General features: G+C 46.0%; 1 protein-coding gene across 9 annotated transcripts in view; it reads left to right on the top strand.

Annotated features, from left to right (window-relative positions):
* Positions 1–20,137, top strand: part of LOC135908811 (uncharacterized) — a 683,451-nt gene that overhangs the window by 437,918 nt on the left and 225,396 nt on the right. The window contains exon 1 of one of the 9 annotated variants that reach the window (XM_065440644.2): positions 8,239–8,471. The exons of the other annotated variants lie outside the window; for them this stretch is intronic. The gene's annotated coding sequence lies outside the window, so the exon portion shown is untranslated. Of the gene's footprint in view, positions 1–8,238; positions 8,472–20,137 lie in introns of those variants that run through there. 9 annotated transcript variants of the gene reach the window in all.

The following is a 20,137-nucleotide window of genomic DNA, read 5'->3' as shown; positions in this document are numbered from 1 at the left end:
GCGGGATAAATGTAAATCCTACCACGTGTCGCAGAGAGCGACAAGCAGATTGGATGCGTGAAAAAGTTTTACGCGAACAACATTCCTGCTGTCAAATGAACAAATTTGCTTGAACTCATGGCAAATGCCAAGTGTGCGTGGCTTCTAGGCGTAAAAAGAAGCGAAGCGCAGTGTCGGAGTGCAGATTTTCAGGTTAGTTGGTTCGTTGTGTCTTCATAATGAAGTCACAGCGCTGGATTGACACGGTCAAGAAAGACGACAGGACGTGCGCTGTGCGCTGTCCTGTCGTCTTTCTTGTCTGTGTCAATCGAGAGTTGCGAGTTCAATTGATTCAGTGTCGGAGGCTATGTGCCGAGCTCGTTAGCTTCAGAAAACGTATACGCAGTAGGAACCATAGAGTTTCCTGGGGTTATTAGTCCTTCTTGTGCTCCTGTTTGCGCTCCACGTAGTTATGTATACTTTCGGCTTTTTGCATTGCACGTCGCAACAAAGAAATCGACCTAAAAACACTTTCCGCAGCTAGAAGAATAAGCATGTCCTCACTGTTTGCGTTTCCAGCTATCTTTCATTATGAACGCCGCAATTTCTGTGGCTTACAACACGTCGACTTCGCTAAGAAGGCTGCACATTCTACGCAGGGCTGCTAGACCTCATTACGGGCAACTTTCTAGGCACAAATGGGGATCATTTATGGCACCCGAAGCTGATTACAGCGGCAACGCACTACTCGTATTACATGCCCGTGAGGAAATGCAGCCGTGAACAACGACCTTTTTTTTTTTCGTACGGTGTGAGACCGGACTAGCTGGTATTTATTTGCTAACACGGCTTTCCACGATGGGTTCTTTTCGCTCCTCTTGACACCTCCATAAATTACCTCGCTAGGGTAATGTATGAATGCGATGGAGCTCGCAGGGCAGTATTACGTGAGATGGGCACTTGTTTAACGACGAGTATACGGCCGGATAAGGTATTGCAACAAAGTTGTTATTATCAAAGTCAATCCTCATTGCATGGAAGCACACAGTCTGTCCAACCTATACTACACATTCACGAGGTCGTGGGTTCGAGATCTGGCTTCGGCAAGTGCGTCGTAAAAAAAAAAATGGCTCCAATACACGCGGTGAAGGTGTTGCTACTGTCAGTGGTGACTGGTGGAGCAACATGAAAAACTCGCGATACAGCTTTCTATTACTGAGTACGTGCGACGTAAAAGTGTTTTTCCGAGCGTGAAAGAATCCCGTGAATTCTCGCAAAATTGCCGCGTGACTGGCCGCCCGAGGCGCTCTGCGTGTATTCGCGAGCTTATTTCACGCTCGGAAGAATACTTTCATGCCCCACGTCTTGAGAAGCAGAAACCTGTTTCAGGAGTTTTTCATGTCGCTCTGCAATCTTCTCATTCACACTTTTATTCTAATTAAAGTATTTGAGAAGTTGATTATTTATTAAGACTAATATATAATTAGACGCCATGCATAAATAATCTGAGTGTCTTCAAGCGATGGCAAATAACATTACCTTGGTTCGGTCCAGTTGCGTGACATTTGCATATTTTTTAATCTAGGTGCATGATAGTTGGAACACCCTGTGTATAAGTTCATGCTATCTGTTTTATAAGTCGCAAGGTAGAAGTGGTCCAGTCAGTATTTACGCTGCTTTGTTGCTTTAAATAATATTATTATGGGTGGGTCAAGCGACCTAATTTTGTGTTCTTGTACTTACATCTTTCTCCTTGCACTGTACAGAAAACATTCGCACACTGCAATCAATGCGAAATCATGCACAGTATATAGCAGGTAGAAACGCCTCCGTCTACTTCAGTGCCCGCGTTCGGTTCTCCTGTTCCTGTTTTAGAGAGGAAATCGAGATATCGACTGACATCTTTCTTTACTTGTTTACAAATTTTTATGAAAAATATTGTATATTGATGTGTATGGGAAATCTAGAAAGCAATCATTACAGACAGAGCAAAATTAAACATATAAACGAAATACAAGTACAGATTGCAACAAGCTTCAGTTTGCTGTAGTTCAAAATACATTTTTTTATAACGGGATGGCGGCAATAATAGGCCGCTGTAGCGTGCGTAGTAATATGGATGTAAAAAGCACGTAAACCATTCCCGTGTGTGTAATTCCCTTCCTCGATGCGCTATACGGGGTGGCGCTCAAAGCTAGAGAGCGAATAAGTCATGACTAAGACACAAAACGACAACATGTTCACCTAGGGGAAAACGCAAGAAGAAAAAATATCGCGATTGTCACGCCGTAAAACAACACAAAAAAGAGAACGATTCTCCAGGCGCAACACAAATGGAAAAGTTTCAGAACAGCCCTTGAGAAGAGAGTATCCATAAATAGGTGAAAAGGGTGCACAAACGATGACACACACAGAGAAGAAGAACCACACACCAACTTAGAGTGTCGAGCTCTAAAAAGAAATTTCCTCTGCTGCCCGGACGGTCCTTCGTTGAGCCACTAGGCCCGAGGGGCCTAACAATAAGGGTACACTGGCAGCCTCCCTCTTGACTGGCTGCAAAGGATCAACCTCGCCCGGTCGTGCGGTGCATCGAAGCCAGCGGTGCGCTTCATTCTCTTCTATAATGCGTGCCACCAGCACTGCGCCATGCACTGTAGCTTTGTTTTATTCAATAAATTATAGTCAAGTTCACCAACTTTCACGTCCTGTCTCGCGATTCCCACCTGGTACTCCTATCTTTCGCATCAATCTCTCCTTAAATAAATGCACTTTATTCGAATATTTCCTTTTATATTACAAAAAGAATTTGCTATCTGTAATGTCGTTGGTGCCTAGGTGTTTTTTTGTTGTTAGTTGCGACCTGGTCCTATGCTTTTTCTTTTTCCTGCTCGCGCAACTTGGTTAGCCGTGTTTAGGCGTAAGTGCTTGGCTAAGCAAGTTTTTATTTTTTTATTGCTTCCAGGTGATCAGGGTGGTAAAGCTTCTCATTCTTAAATCTTCAGCTTTTACCTCGCGCTAATCATCACAAAATATACGCAGTAAATCTGTGAAAAGTAAAGTGGCAGTGACTAGTTACCCTGTCATGGTTTAAAGCTCTCGAGAACGGCGCAACTTTGTCTATGGTCCAGTAATGTGGAATGTTAAGCTAGTTGGTGAATAATCATCATACCTGGCTGGTGAAGCATCGCACTGACACAGACACGGCGAAGACACACAGGAATACACTTGTGTGTACGCAAGAATTCTTGTGAGTCTTCGTCGTCTCCGTGTCTATGCGCTGCTTCACCATGCAGCAAGGCGTGATGGTTTGTCTATGGTGCCGCTATTTGACGCATTTTGTTAGCGTACGATTTATGGTATCAGTAAATATTAGAGTTGTCCTGTACAACCCATCCATATCTGCGCAATGAAACGAGGGCCCTGAAAGACAGCAGCATTGGATTGGTTAATATTTACTCATTCAAATAAGTTTTCGAAACACTCAGGCACGTGGTACAGGTACTCACACTGTCTACTACACGCTTGCATGTAAGCGAAAAATTCCTGCGAATGATCCATGCTTACAGCGAATTCATTGTTTGAAAATGTACAGTGATTCTGTATAAGTTCTTATTGCATAGCGATGTCTCGCGATCTCTTTTTTACATTTACACTTCTCAAAAGACTCAAATTAAGTAAGCATGTAGGAAAGTTTGTCTGGCAATGTCTCGGTACAAAGTAGTGTTTATTTGTTAGCATTATTATCATTTCAAGCAATAAATGTACCTAAAACACACTTTTCAACCTCTTCAGGCCCTGTGTGCATAACCATAAACACAAAAATAGTTCTTCCAAGGCAAAAGTTTTGATGAAAGTAATGTTATTAAAAATGCATCTCACACATCTCAAGCGTTCTGATTGGACCTAGGCCATCAGTTTAAATAACGTGTTTTAAATATTTTATCTTAACAAGTTATTGGGGATGGATGATTGTTCTCGGTGTCTATATTTTATTATTTATGTTTATAAATATTGCGGGCCAGCACTTTGGTCCATTCAAGACGAGGCGAAAGACAATGAAAACAGCAACAATAACAACAAGAGTACATTCCGCTGTGACAATAATCACTAATTAAGTAATTCGCAAGCATTCCACGAAAACTCCACACGCGAAAAGATTACGTGCTAGTAAATTCTAGTTTGTCACTGTTCTGGGGCAATAACTATACTAGTAGGCATTAGTTCATGCGAATGCGTGTGATAAAGAGCGATAGTGTTTACCACGGATTTTCCTAGCTGTGACTGGTTTGACGCAATGTGAACATTTAGAGTGATTTTTCCCGAAAGAATTTCGTATAAAAATGTTAAGCTGCTGCATGTTTATAACGAAGTAAGGTTACGCAATTGCAATAATTAACTAGGTGAGTCACACTTCGATACTTCAGAAACATAAATCTTGCGGCTTCCATTGTACCTTTTCAAGGAGCATAATATCCTTTCTGTAAAAAGGTCCTATATGACTGCCGCATATTCTAATTTAGCTATAATGAAATTTTTATAAGCCGATAGCTCTGTGTTAGAGGGTAAATGCTTTCACTACTTTTTTAAAAACCATAGTGTGCGATGCGCTTCAGTACAAATATCTGATATGTGCGGTGTCAAATTTGAGATTGTCGCTAATAATACCTAAATATTTATATTGATCCACTGGCATGACAGTGCTAAATTCTGTAATAAAACAATTGTTGCTACAATTAGCGACCACGCGTTCAAGCAATTTCCAGCAGGAGGTACTAATGAATATAGGCGTGCAGTTTGAAACAAGTGAACAATCTCTTTTTTATGCATATGAACAAATCACGCTTTAAGCTAACGCCTGAACCTCACTAGAGGAAATAGACTGGTTAAAGTTGCTGGTTAAGGGCTATGATAACTGTTGAACGTAACGCGTTAGAATATATGTCGGAATTTAATGTGGCCCTACAGACTTTGAATAGCTCAGATTAAACAGCTTCTCCATGACACCCTCACGCGTTATCAACAGATTACACCTTGAGTCGGAAAGCCGCCCAGTAGCCTCATAGTTATCGGACTGAGAAAACCGATGGGAAATAATTTTTAAAGGTATAAACTGTTGCTCGGGCTTCTGTTTATTTCTTCCTTTCTTTCACTTAAGTGACGCCAGAACTTATCCGGGTCAAATTTACCAAGTTCAGCAAGATCCGTGTGAGAAAAGTTCAGCCTAGCAGTATTCAATGTTGCTGACAGATTTTCTTTAAGCACAGAAAACAAGGAAGTATGAGTTTCATGCATTGGTGTAAGCCTTTTATTTTATGCTTTGTGTGGATTATCTCACGACTAATCCACAGATGTGCATGCTACTTACGATATGTTTTGGTGGGGAGAGACATGACTTTTAGTGCGAAGAGCACTTACTGTACAAAACCGCTGTCAAGATCTCTACATATTCCAAGTCAATGTTAAGGTGCCCATCCAACTAATCAATGAATGCAGCATCATCAGCTCGCCTAAGGTTCCCGACAAGGGTTCACTTGGAAGCCTTGTTTTTAGTGCAGGGAAGAGTAGTGCAGGAAAACGATATTAATTTGTGATCTGATATTCCGAATTACAGTGAAAGAGTTTCATCATTCAACCTTTCTGATATAAACAAGGTGTACAGTTGTACTGTGTTGAGTGGGCTCTCTTACAAGCTGTTCTAGATTGTGCGTGAACAAAATAATTAATTTAATTATATGGTTTTGCGTGCCAAAACCACTTTCTGATTATGAGGCACGCCGTAGTGGAGGACTCCGGAAATTTCGACAACCTGGGGTTCTTTAACGTGCACCTAAATCTCAGTACACGGGCGTTTTCGCATTCCGCCCCCATCCAAATGCGGCCGCCGTGGCCGGGATTCGATCCCGCGACCTCGTGCTCAGCAGCCCAACACCATAGCCACTGAGCAACCATGGCGGGTGCGTGAACAAAATGTCTAATACTGTATCACAAGAAAAAAATCAATTAAAATATGCTGTTCTGCGTGCCAAAACCACGATCTGATTACGAGGCACGCCTTAGTAGGAGTCTCCGGAAATTTGGACCCCCGGGGCTTCCTTAATGTGCACTGTAACATCAGTACACGGGTGTCTTCGCATTTCGCCGCCATCGAAATATCAAAAGGCAACGTACCGTAAATCAAAGAGTTCCAGCTAATGGTAGGTGAATTCAAGTCTCCTGATAAAATTTAATTTCTTTTGCTTTAGAAGATACTCGTGAAGTTTGGTCAGAAAGGAATCCGGGGCATCAAGACTCCGATAGACAGAACAAACAAAAATAGAAAATTAGCTCGTCATCCCGGCCCTGCGAATGTGCATGTCCAGTGACATTTCTGAAAACCACCACTGCAACTGCTGAGTGGGCCATGGAATGCTTTATTGCTTTAGAGTAATCAAAGTAACGGTAATTTACAGTAATGCTAGCAATGACAGCAATGGTAATTTTGGCAGCAGGCTGCCGCTGCTCGTATTGCTGTTTCTTTTCTCGCCGCTCCTCGTATTCCCGCTGCGTGAACCACGCGTTCTATGCCGACGATAGAAAGGTGTGGACGAACCGCGCGGGGTCCGATGCCTGGGCGGAGGAAGCCCTGCAGAGAGCGGCAACGACCGTCCACGAGTATGCCATGACCTGCGGCCTGATCTGCGCTCCACAGAAATTGGAGCTGCTCATGGTACAGCCCGGAAGACCAAACAAAGGGCCGCCGCCGAACATAATTATCACCAACGTGGCACAGAGATCAAGCCGACGCATAGATCCGCATACTGGGCCTGCTGTTGCGCAGCGACGGCAAGGCGCACGCAGCCGTCAAAAAAATCAAGACCACATCAAAGCAGGTCCTGAGCATGATCCGGAGAGTCACCAACTGGAACAGAGGGGCCAAAGAAGAAGACGCACTGCGCTGGTGCAGGCATTCGTCGGGCCACGCGTAACGTACTCCGCCCCGTGTCTCCAGCTTGCGAAGGTGAACCGCGAGATGCTGAACACAACGATAAGAAAAGCAGTCAAACTCGCCATGGGAATCCCAGTCTACTCGTCAACGCAGAAGCTGCTGGAAATGGGTGCCCACAACACGGTGGAAGAGCTGGTGGAAGCACATCTATCCCACCGGAGAGTAAGGCTGAGCCGGACAGAGCACGGCCGGGCCGTCCTACGCAAGATAGGATGGCAAATTGAATAGCAACCGACAACGGAGCCTAGAACTGAGGTGAAACAGCGCGAAAAAGACGAGGACACAAGGAAACAAATACCACAGACAAGCGCTGACTGCCAACTGGAAGTTTATTTGAAAATCACCGGATATTTATAGCTTCATCAGCATAGGGATGCGCACATCATTCACAAAAACATCTGCAAATCATCATTTTCATCTTTCTTCCAAAAATGGTATTTCTTTTCCCGACAAGGCCGCTCCCCACAACGTGGAGAGACATTATTAAGACCAAGCCCCTCCCCCGGAACATGCAGCCGGGCAGCAACGACAGAGACGCTCTGCGCGGGCCAAGGCACTGCCTCGACAGCTGGAAGAGGACCCCGAGATTCTCTACGCGGACGCCTTGCTTCCCAAGCATGGAACCAGAGCAACGGCGCTCGTCACCGCCATCGATAAACTGGTCACAGGCGCGTCGATACGAACGACGAATACAGCCGAAGCAGAAGAAGTGGCCGTGGCCCTCGCACTCGCACAACCGGGTGTGACTCCCAGACCGCCTGCGCGAGCTACCGCAAGGGGAACATCTCTCCCGCGGCACTAGCGATCCTCATCAAATGCAAATTTGGTGAGGATCGAGAGAGGCAGCAGCACTAAGGTGAATCGGATCGCTGCTGCGGACCCTATCTTGAAAGCGGTCGCCTTATGTGACAGACGGACGGATGGATGGTTTTCCTCGTTCGTTAAGCGTAGAAATGCTTATGCACTTAAAAACTCTTCGTAACTACGCGCCTCTAAACAGAGCTATGAAAAAGCTGAGTATAATACACAATGCTGTGCTGGCCCTCCGGCGACATCCATTGGTTGAGCCTATATGTCTCTTCGTAAACGGGGAACGCTTGCACCGCGTTCTGGGCGAGGCAGTGCGGCCGTCGTCGGTCGCAGCGCTGCCGCTGGCAGCCTGCCATCCGTTGCTGGCTGGCGCAGCTGATCGGACGAGGGCAGTCACGTACGCACACCGAGCGCCTCCCAATTACTTACAACCACGCTGTCGCGTAGCGGGCACGCGCGTCGCGTGGCCAGCCCTCGCACCGGTGTCTGCCGAGCTGCGGAGGTTCGCAGCGGGTGGCTCGCTCGTCGACTGGCCGGGCGGCCTCTCTGCACTTGTGTCGACAAAGCCATCGGTGCGCTGGCTGTGCGTTCTCGGCTTAACGTTTCCATCACACGGTGTGCCCGTCTCGGATAAGCGACGTCTCTGAGCAGTCCTGAGGAGCGTTTGGGCTGGTTTGGTTCTCCTGTCTTGCATCAGGTAGTGTTGCTTATACATTCTTCGGTGTCTCTATTCAGATTCCGTCTTTTAAAACGCGGGTGAACGACATGCAAACGCGAACGGTGTTGGAAGTAATTTATTGACTCGTTCTTTTCGCGATTTCCTTCTTGGTGTTCAGTAGCAGACCACCGAGAAATAATTTTTCGCATGGAGTATGCCAGACTAAATTTAATGTCAAGGATCGCCTACGCCCTATTCTAGCTTCGACGTTAGATTCAGAGGAAATTGTTTGCGGCGGTCGCTTTTACCTTTTCAGGATGAGACATAAAGATACCTCTAAAAAATGTTTCTTGTTCATTGAAATCGCATGCAGTACACCTTCAGTTACGAATTCATTGAAAAGAAGGAAGTTGCAAGACGATTCGACCTCTAGCTGAATTAGATAAAAGACAAAGTCTTCCTGAGCAAGTTCTGAGTGAGATAGGGGTGGAGACTTCGCGCAACACACTTTACCGTGTCAGTCCACAGATGAATATGTTAGGAAGAACGTCACATACTAAAATATTTTTACTGAATTATTTTAGGGAATGGCTCACAATTACACACGGTATTATCTTTGGGATCGGCTTACATTTTTGCACTGTACTATTTTTATGATCGACGCACATTTTAAGTATAATGATGCGTTAAATAATGTAAAATTATTTACTGGGTTTATCGTGCCAAAAATACGATGTGCTTATGAGGCACGATGTTGTTGCCGAAAAGCCTCAATTTGCAATTGCTGCAGTATCGGGCGTCTATGCAAGAGGTTCCTTGTTGGAATACGCCCACTGGGTTATTTTAGTGACATATTTATTTCAATAATCACAATTTCGCCGTGACGGCCAAGCAATGAATGTGATAGAGGCATGTCAGAATATTACACGAAGTGTTAAGTTGGTAGCTGTAGTGGTACTACGAATTGCACTAAACCTAAGTTGAGTAAGTAAACACAGATGGTTTGGCATGTGTAGAAACATGAACAGTGAGAGAGCGAGAGAGGGTATAAACTTTTATTTGGCGAACAAGTAGGAAATTTTCCTCGATGCGTGGGGCCCTCAGCTGAGGGCTCCATTGCCATGCGCTACTTCGCGAGCCCTCTGGATCAGCCGTTGCTGTTGTTGCCGGCCTGTGATGAGCCGCGTAGACTCCCAAGAAGAAATGGTAGTGTTGGGTATAGGAGGAAGGGTCAAGGGATTCCCATTCGGAGTGGTTCATCCTGGGTTCGGCCCCACAGCAGGGACAGTAGGGATACGTGGAATGAAAGATATGTAGCATGTCGAGACAAGCAAAGGAATTGGTCTGCAGTTGCCGCCAGGCAGCCGCGTCTACCCTATTAAACGAAGGTTGTGGAGGGGGATGATTTTCGGTAGCACTCGAGCGTGGCGGTGTAATGTAGGGGTTCTGGCGATGCGGGGTTTTAGGTTGGGCAGCTCTTCCGACGGTGCCGGCCGGTCAGACTTGGGCTACCGCAATTACGCGATCATTACCATGCAGAGAGGCCTGTCGAGGAGTCCAGGTGGTACGCACCCCGCGTAACGCGGGAAGGGGGAAAGAGAAGAGAATTCGATGTGGGTGTGTGCAGTCACAAATCCTTGCGCGAAGGCCCGGCACACATCCTGCGAGTCCATCACTATGGTGACAGGGGTGTCATTTGCGGGAGGGTTAGAGCAGAGGACGGTGACAGCTCCCTCCTCTGCTGAGCAGCTGTCTGTTGTGAGAACTATGGCACTCAACCTCAGCGCGTCTGTATTGTCAATTACAGCTAAACACATGGCACGCCTCCCTGTGGAGCGGGCCGCGTCAATGCACGAAACCATGGTGCAATCTCCAAAAATGCATGTCTAGGCCTGAGGTACGGCCCATCTACGGCCGGCGCGGAATCGGAGTCACTTGAATGCTAGCGCGTAGATCAGGCGCGAGGCAATATAGTGGATAGTGTGTGGGTGCCTCGGGGTAGCCAATACGAGAGAATACAGAGCAGCCTCGACTGCTGCGTCTGAGATGTTGGAGCTGACCGTTGCGATGAGGAACGGCCACGCTCCAACGAGAGCTCGATGGGCACGAGCCGCATCGGTTAGAACTACAGGGTGTTTAAGGGATCTACAGGGGGTTGTCGACGTTGTCGCCATGTGTCGGCCTCGTCGTCCCGTACTACGCCATGCTCACGTGGTGGGCGCGGTGTGTGCGTACGCTCGTGCTATTGACTCGAAGGATTCTATCGACGTTGCCACTCACCCTCGGCCTCCTGTTTCCATAGCAGCAGCCTGCTCCGCATGAGCAGCAGCACATTGTTCTGACCTTGCACCAACAAAGGCGCATATGCGGGCCCGCCTTGCTTCAGTGCAATTACAGCTTTGCTGGAGCTCCTTAGCAGGGGTTATGATAACACGCGGTGCATGTTTGAGAGATGTCAAGTATGCATTGCTTCACTGCAGCAACAACCCCCCCCCCCCCTCCCCACGCCACCAATACCTACAATTCTAGACGCCCTAACATGGCTACTCTTTGTAGAAAAATGATTGCACAAGCTGGCACAGTCTACGCAACTGTGTTTCAATTCGTTTTAGCAAAGCATAGATGTGTCAACTGAGGTCTTCGTACACTTTTTCGGGGCACCAGTGTCTATGAGTTGAAATTCTGAGGGAAAGGTAAATAGTGCACGTAATGTACGTACGAAAAGTTTTCCGAGAACGTGTTCAAAGCTAAATAAGTCAGTATTTAGATGCCTAATAATTCACGTCGGCGAAAAACTGCGTGCAGTGTTCAAATACTTCATGCTGCATTAAAGCGTGCCAGCCGCCTAAACGCCGTGCCTTGCTCGCACGCGGGAAATTCCTCCATCCGACAATTTTGGCAAGGTTACTACGCGCGCGTGTGTGTGTGTGTGTGTGTGTGTGTGTGTGTGTGTGTGTGTGTGTGTGTGTGTGTGTGTGTGTGTGTGTGTGTGCGTGTGTGTGTGTGTGTGTGTGTGTGTGTGTGTGTGTGTGTGTGTGCGTGCGTGTGTGTGTGTGTGTGTGTGTGTGTGTGTGTGCGCGCAGTACATTACCTGTTGGGAGGTCTTAGGCCACTGCCTTTCAGAGTTTTGTAACGGGCGCTTTGCCGTCAGGGGAATGACGGCATATCGGTGTGCGAGGCTAGCGTTATGCCGTGCTGTACGAACCTTCGTCTGAAACCTGGATATGGCTACACGGATAATGCGTTCTCAAGTAAAATCTTTATTAGAAGTGTTTATTCCGCCCTATTACATCTTCTAATGAAGTTTGGTAACCTACAGTGCATAATCAAGAGAGTAAAAGAAAGAACAACCGTTTTTTCTGTTCCAAAGCAAGCGCGAATCTTGTCGTCAGTTTCTAGAGTGCCGCAGATACGTTTGACGTTTCATATATTCACACATCTAATCACAAGTCATGATTACGTGTATTATATTTCTGTTTTGAAACAACTGTTTACGTGCTTCTTTAGTAGGAAATGAATCATTGTGATTGGCTGATCGGTGCCAGCTACGTGCATCCTCAAGGTATTCTGGCTCTGCGAATACGATGCCAATACGAAGTCACAGTATACCGGCGTTGCCATGCATACAACAGCGCAGCAGGGCCAGAATTTCTTCTAATTAATATAGATAGAAACTCTCTGTAACTAACCGATGACATCTGGTTTACCATCACGTGGCGCTCCTCAAGAAATATTTACATCCCGATTAAATAGTGAATGAACTCAGATCAATTATTTAAAATGTGTAATATTCACTAAAGGACAAGTGCGTTTCGTTACTTGCTATGAGCGTTCAGAAACGACCGATCCAACTTTCTGTGGCAATGTATACATGCTGCGATGTGATCTTTTTCGGCGTTTATATATATATATATATATATATATATATATATATATATGTGTGTGTGTGTGTGTGTGTTGGAAGAAGTGCAGGATCACCAAACAAGCGAAATGAACCATTTAATTGGTACGTTGCGGCCAGGTCCGGATTTCATCAAGGGTGGGAGTACAACTACCCAGAGCTCACGTTATACTCTTTCCCTTTAAGAGCGAATAAAAAAAAAAAAAAAACTAGCGTGCCACGAACACCTGCAAGCGCACGTTCCGTAACGTCCACAAGGGGGAACCTGTGAAATATAAGTTGGAAAGACGCAGCCAGTGGATTGCAGGCGGGAGGGTTGACGGGCTGGCATAGAACATGCGAGCGGTCGCAGACGCCGGAAGAATGTTTCTTTTGTTCGTTGTTTGAAGTTACCGCAACTTTTCTGACCCCGCGAGGACGCTCAATACTGGGCTATATCACATCCATACTTCGACCTTCACTAAGCTCTGAATTCTGCGAAATGCATTTCACTGCTTTCTTTGCACACCTCGTTTCTTTTGTGACTGCGGGCAAACTGATTTTTGCAAGAAATCTATGCGTGTGTGAAAACTAAAATAAAAAAACTGATAAAACGTTATGTGAAGTAATAAACATGTACATAAGAGAAGGCCGAGATGTGTCTCTGATAAATAGTGTGAAAATATACCTACAGCTTCATAAACATGCTATATATTATATACTATATGTAACCGTTAGTAGATCATAATTATGTACATATTTATGTTATCCGGAACATCTGGGCGACCAGCCACTTGTGTGTTGTCGTCTTGACGCGGCGGTGCTTTAGTGCGGCTTAGCGCCTGCCCGCCCTGCGCCACTTTACCTCATGTATAAACTTGCACGGTGTTTATTTATTCAATTACATGGACACTCCAGGCGCATTTCTGCCGTCGCAGTCGCTGGGAGGTTCGGTATAATATTCGGGGCCAATAAAATCTTTGTCGTGCACCGTGCGCTTTATGTGCGAGTGAAAGCGGGCGAGGTTTAGCCGTCGATCGCAGCAGAATGTCGTGCGCGCAGGCGAGGAAAACGGGGATCGAGGATGCCGTTTTCCGTTACGCGCAAACTTCCGGGGGAGGGTAGAGTGGGGAGGTGCATTCTACTTCGGGGAGTTGTATGTTCAAAGCCATCTGCAACGGGGACAGAGTCCGGCCGCGCGCTTTCGCGTCATAGTTTTCGACGATGCGAAATGCAGCACGAAGGTCAATTCGCTCGCTGCTGCTGCCGCGCTTCCTTGCGCCAGTGTTTTGATAACGAGTTTCCGCGGTCATCGAGGGAGATGTGTTCATGGGAACTATAACGCAAAGCTATTCCAAATTTTTCTATTACAATTCTGCAATCATCTCTCCGCCATTGGCCAGCAACTTTCTTTATCCGCTCCCACTTCGCCTGTCTGTCACGCGACGTCACGAAAACCGCAGTAACCCCCATCTGATATGGTGTGAACACACTGATTATGCATGACTGCTACGAACAAAAGAAAAATAGTTATTTCTGATTCGACGCCTTTTCGCCATTAGACCTCGGCTTTTGGTCAAAAGTTTTCGGGCACCCTCTTCACCTACCTGTCGCGCGACGTCGCAAAACCGCAAAAACTCACCGCTTCAAGGTAACATGCACGCGTTAAAGATGTATTATTATGCCGAACAAAACTGAATTTTTCACGGAATAGCCTCAGGCTGTCCCGTTTCGAAAGGAATAAACGATGGCTGCCGGCGATCGCTAAGGCACTGACTACTCGCACCTGCCGGAGAGCATGGGTTTATTTGCGTACAAAAATACTTTTTTGCGTACCTGTGTAAGGTTTTCGAGCACTTTCGGCACGTTTAAGACCTCGCTCAGTCAACTTTTCTTTGCTGGAGATCTAGTTCGGCGTCATTCTTAAGCTTCCGTTGCGTGCCGCCGCGATTTTCGACCAGACAACGCCAGCTAAGTAAGGGAAAGCGGACCACTCACAGACGCCGGGACCGCCCTCTTGATACAGTTATCGATTTTGAGTGCAGTTGCTAGGCCCCATTGAATCCCTCTCCACTTGAGCGTGCTCCTCGTCTATTGTCAGCCAATTAGATAAGACAAGCCGCCCAGTGTAGGCAATGTTATTCGTTTTTGATGCAAACAAAGTGGCCTCCTATAAACGAGGAAAGCATTTGATTGTTCTCTTTAAACAACCCTGCATCTCACCACCCGATGCTTGCATCGGCGGTTATGCAAATTTGACATCAGGAGATTGGAGTAAAACATATTGAAATAGTTTTACGTTATAGGGCCCCATGTTTGCTTGTATGCTCGTGAAACCATGTCTGTTAATTTAGTTAGTGCGTATATGTTAACAAGTTTGCTGATAAATCTGCTATCCTTACTTCGTATAGCAAGCTGTCCATTAATGTGCTATGGCAATCAACACTTCGCATCTCTGGCAAACCTGCGACCTTATTCAGAAATTGCAGAAACGTGCCGTATCATGCCTCGGAATGTATACAAATTTTTTCACAGTTCGCCCGCAACGGTTGCCATGCCTAGTAGTACACCTTCTTTTATTAAAGAGACCGCACAGAAAACATGCTTTGTGACGGAGAATCTCACTCCTATCGCGAGCATCCCATGTATGCAAGCTGCCTCGAGAGAAGAGTGGCTTTCCTTTGCCCGTACGCTCAGGGCGTTGGCTTTACGCATTGTTTGTCTCCTCTGTCTACTATTCTATCTTCACTTTGGACTGTTGTATATGAGTACAGATGTTAGTGCTGCAGCTACTGCAATGCTTTTGAGGGGGCGCTAACGCGTAAATGCAGCCATTCAGAGGGCATTGTGTCGATGGCCAGCGGGTTACAGAAGTCATTGAGACAAGAATCTGAAAGCTCCAGAGGGCGTTGTGCCAGCGCCCACGAAGTTCTCGCAAGAAAGGACTCACAGACGCTTTGCCCGCGTCCCTACCATGTTCATTGTGCGCGTTTTCAACGGCCCCCGGGCGCGGCTGGAAACGAAGCGCTAGCAGCAGCCGCAGCAGAGGAAAAGCCGAGGCAAGAGCCAAAGGAAGCTGCGCTTTAAAATATTTGCAGGCCTGGTCGTCAAAAAATCAATCTAGAGTCACAAATTATGGCGTGCCTGATTATAGTCTTGTCTTTGGCTCGTGAAATCTCGGCATTCACTTCAAGTTATCCTAAGAAGTGTTTTCTGGTTGGAAACTTGCGTGCATGGTTCTGAAGTAAATCAAACGGAAATGAATAAATATTTGCTTAGGATATTTTGGTGCATTTCTCTAAATGTAATGAACTGTGGGATTAACCAGACATTACGCAATGAGAAATGGGCTGCACAAGTGACAAACAACCACTCAATTTGCTTCCTGTCTCAGAATCAATAATGCAGGGAAATGTGAAGTGCACTGCAGCATATAGAAAGCACTTGTAAAATGCAACCTCGCAATACTAAATGAATAGGCAACGTCAATACACCGGTGGGGAAGTCCGTATATTTTCACAGCGCTTGCTGCCGTTCCATCTGGGGGGCAAGGAGGCGATTCTTCTTTTCTTGCTGGGAAATGTGACTATTAGTTCCCTTGTGTCATTGCCTGTAGTTTTGCTGGCCACATAACATCAAAGTGTATTCTAGCGAGGAGCAATAGACGCAGCTGTTAGTTTACTCTGGTCCTGTCGATGTCTACTATAGGGCTTTGTGCATTCGCAGAGTCAATGATAGCGGATGCGATGAAGCGCTCGGCTTCAGCGGAGTTTAAATTGTCTGCTCCCATTGACGGCGGTGTGAGATGAGCCAAGTGTCGCCGGCTCGCCGAGCCGCTTTGTTTACCACCACTGCCATCATCAATAAAACAACTCGGCCACGAGGGCTGTGCAGCGTCACCAGCCTCGAGTATAGAATTACTGACGTGGGCAGGCAAAATCGCCGGTTCTTTCCTCGGGGAATCCTCTAATCCCCAACGAACGATTTCCTAGCGATCGAACTTGGTCAGTACATTTTTTTTTTGTTTAGCCAGTGTTGCCGCTTCTTTATGCGCTTCCGATATATGTAGTGTTATGTTTCAGCTCTGGCGCATTGCTCATGGGCTCCAGCACTCACTAATGCCGTGCAGCACAACGCAGGCTATGAATGAGAATTTTAAAACTAATTGACTCTAATTTTTTAGCTTCAACGCCGTTGTGCTGGCGCGTGTTTGGTACCCGGCCGCGGAGGTCGAATTTCTGTAGAAGCGCACTGGAGCAAAGTTTGTGTACATACCTTGTGAGCATTATTTTACTCCTTCATCTTCTTCATCTCTATTTAATCATCATCATGGCCAGCGTCATCGTTTTTTAGCGCGTGACCTGCGAAATAAACCGTTGCGGCCTAACAGCTGTCCCACAATATTTAGGCTTAAGCCAATTCACTCCTGGTGGTCGAATGTACCCCTAAGTTCTCATGATAAGTAACTTCTCAGCTAAATCTATCATTAAGTATTTCTGAAGAAGGGCCTTTAGCGAGGATTGCTGGTGCATATTAACTTTTTGGTGAACTGCGCGAGGATGGGGCAAGAAAGAAAACCGAGCGCAAACAACCAGAGTCGTGTCTGTTTCCTTTCTTGTCCCGTCCTCGCGCAATTCACCCAAAAGCTTGTGTTATTGAACTAAAAGGCATTAACCGAACTCTGTACATGCAAATGCTATCTGTGCTCCAGCTAATAATAACATGGGTAACACACATGCTTCCTGTTATAAGTTTGTTGTTTTTTTTTACAGTCGGTGTGTATCCATTATATTAATCAGGTTTACAACGTGGCTTTGTGTTTCTTTCTAATTACAATATTTTAAGCGTTATGTATTGTTCGTGTTGTATTCATTTCAGTCTTCTTTTGTACTATCGTAGTGTTATTTTCATATTTTGTGATAACTTAATTATATGTTGTACCATCTGTACTAGGGCGCCCCATTTATGCTTCAATATGTTGTTCTATTATGTTAAATAAGAAAAAATGCAATTTTTTGAGAAATACAGAGTGAACAAAAAGTGTTAAAGCTTGGGCTGTCTGATACAGCAGTATTGCTAAGTAAAATAAGAACGTATGGGTCAGGTCAAACAAAATTCCCCAACGAGGCGCAATACGCTTCATTGGTTCCTTCATGTTATGCTGGGGCCCTATAATGTAAAACAATTTCAATATGTTTCTATTCCAATTTCCTGACGTCAAATTTGCGTAACCAACGACGCAAGCACCTGGCGGTCCCCCACAGAGTTGTCTGAACAGACCAATCAAACGCTCTCCTCGTTCATAGGAGGTCACTTTTGTTTGCTTTAAAAACGAGTAACATTGCCTACACTGAGTGGCTTCTCGTATCTAATTGGCTGACAAGAGGCGAGGAGAACACTCAAGTGGAGAGGATTTACTGGGGCAGAGCCAGTGCACTGAAAATCGATAACCGGATGAAGAGGGTGGTGCCGGCGTCTGCGATTGGTTGGCTTTCCCTTACTTAGGTTGTGGTGGTCGGTCGGAAATCGCGGTGGCATGAAACGGAAGCTTAAGAATGACGCTAAAACTAACCCCCAGCAAAGAAGAGTTGGCAGAATGAGGTAGTAAACGTGCCGAAAGTGCTTGAAAACGTTACATGGTCCCGCAAGAAGCTTTATTATATGCAAATACACCCATGCTCTCCGGCACGTGCGAGTAGCCAGCGTCTCAGCGATCGGCGGCAGCCATCTTTTATTCCTTTCGGAATGGGGCAGCCTGCGGCTATTCCGAAAAAAATTCAGTTTTGTTCGGCATATTAATGCATCTTCATCGCGTACACGCCACTTTGACGCAGTGAGTTTGTGCGCTTTTGTGACGTCGTGTGACAGGCAGGTGAAGTGGCTGCAGCCCGTAAACTTTTTACCAATAGCCGAGGGCTAATGGCGAAAAGGGATCGAATCAGAAATAACTGTTTTTCTTTTTTTCTGTCAAATCATGCATAATCAGTGTCTACACATCATATCAGATAGGGAGGTATTGCGGTTTTCGTGACGTCGCGTGACAGACAGGTGAAGTGGGGGTGGTCGAAAAATGTTTTTGACCAATCGCGCAGGACTGATAGCAGAATTTGAATAGAAAAGTTTGGAATAGTTTTACGCTATAGCGCCCCTGGTCTATGCACTGTTGCTCTAGTTAGCAACGTGAGGAAACAGATTGTGTTCCAGGAACACCGCAGTTGCAGAAAAAGGAACGGCATTTCCAACGCATAGAATACAATAAACAAACAAAACAAAACGTTCCAGTGTACATTGCGTGGGACGGGTCCGAATGCTATGTTTGTATTCGCAAAGTACTTCGGATGCTAGAAGGCTCCGTAACAAAAGACACCATTCAATTGACTGAGCGAAATTCTTGCTAGCGAAGTCGGTCAAACGATCGCGAACGCTTCCTATCAGCGAAAAAAAAAGAAGGGACAATTCCACGATATATGCATGCGCGGCGGGCATGTGCCCGGTATTTTGTGTGCCGCTTTCACTTTAGTTCGTCCGCTGTGGATTGTTTGCACGGTGTTCATTTCATTAGAAAGTGAGAGACGTATTCGTGTAGTTTTGCGTGATTTGTTATGCAGCATTACAATCGATACTGTGACCTCAAGACACAAGAGTGGGCTGTCCAGCAAGCCCGAGAGGCGGCGACGAGGCAAGGCCTCGAAGTCCCCTCATGGGAGACCTGAGCCCGGGTCGTCAAATTTGCCGGATTCAGAATAAAGTTGTTTCCATCCATCCATGACCTCCTTTTGCTCATGCTCTGCCACAGTGGTCGCTGAAACATGTCGTTGCGGCATTAACATTCCTATGTTGCAAAGACGTCCACCACACGTAGCCAAAACAACTCATTGCGCGTTTTTCTTTCATTTCTTTTTGTTTGCGGGGGGAGTGGAGCGGGGGATGGGGAGGGGGGCCTGTGAAAACTTCCTGTCAGTTTGCAATATGGTTACATCTGAAAATCTCATTAGCACGTTAAAATATGAATTGATTGGGCTGCGGCTTTAAACTAGCGGATTTAGTCCGAATGATTATAGCCTGACCTCGCTGATTGAAGGCCAGGCAAACAAACACCTTTTAAGGGGTTCCTAACAATGTTTAACACTTTAAACACATTAAATAAACATGTGCATCGCATGCAGAATTCCATGACGATAATTTGTTGCCAATTTAGGCTTTAGCAGGTTCCACGTTTGTCTGTACTCCGGATATGTGTACTAATAGTGTCAAATAGAGAGTTCAGCGATCGATTAGATCGAACAACGTAACACTATGCTTCTCAAGAAGCCACACATTCAAGAAAAAAGGGCGTCTACCTTTTATGGGATTCCTGGGTCCATGCAAGTGATGTCATCGTGGATAAACGCTGGCCATTGGTTCAACTACAAAAGGCATCAATTCAGGTTTGCCTGCTAGCGTGCCATCCCATGCAATCGCATGCGCGTCCTTCATCCGGTCGCTTGTACGTTGTGCACAATGAAATAATTTCACCTCATGTAGCCCAGCTACTGCGAATTCAGCAACTTGCGCTGCAGAGTGCGTAGCCAAAAGACACACGTCCACTAACCTGATGCCCATATCTTCACAAACAGCAGACGTGACGTTCAGTACACTGATGCATTGGCGACATTTCCTTTATCTAATGAAAGAGAAGAATACGCAGTGAATAGGAGAGAGCACTCGTACGGATGGAAGCGAAGGTGAGAGAAGCGACTCGCCGGATTTCGAGTTCTGAGTACTAGGGGCCATTTAAAGCGCAAGGGTACAACTAATAGGTAGATCGTCACTATAGTCACATCAT

Source organism: Dermacentor albipictus, chromosome 1 (assembly GCF_038994185.2).
Source record: "Dermacentor albipictus isolate Rhodes 1998 colony chromosome 1, USDA_Dalb.pri_finalv2, whole genome shotgun sequence".
NCBI lineage: Eukaryota > Metazoa > Arthropoda > Arachnida > Ixodida > Ixodidae > Dermacentor > Dermacentor albipictus.
The sequence above is the reverse complement of the archived record's forward strand: the minus strand, read 5'-3'. Positions and strand labels throughout refer to the sequence as shown.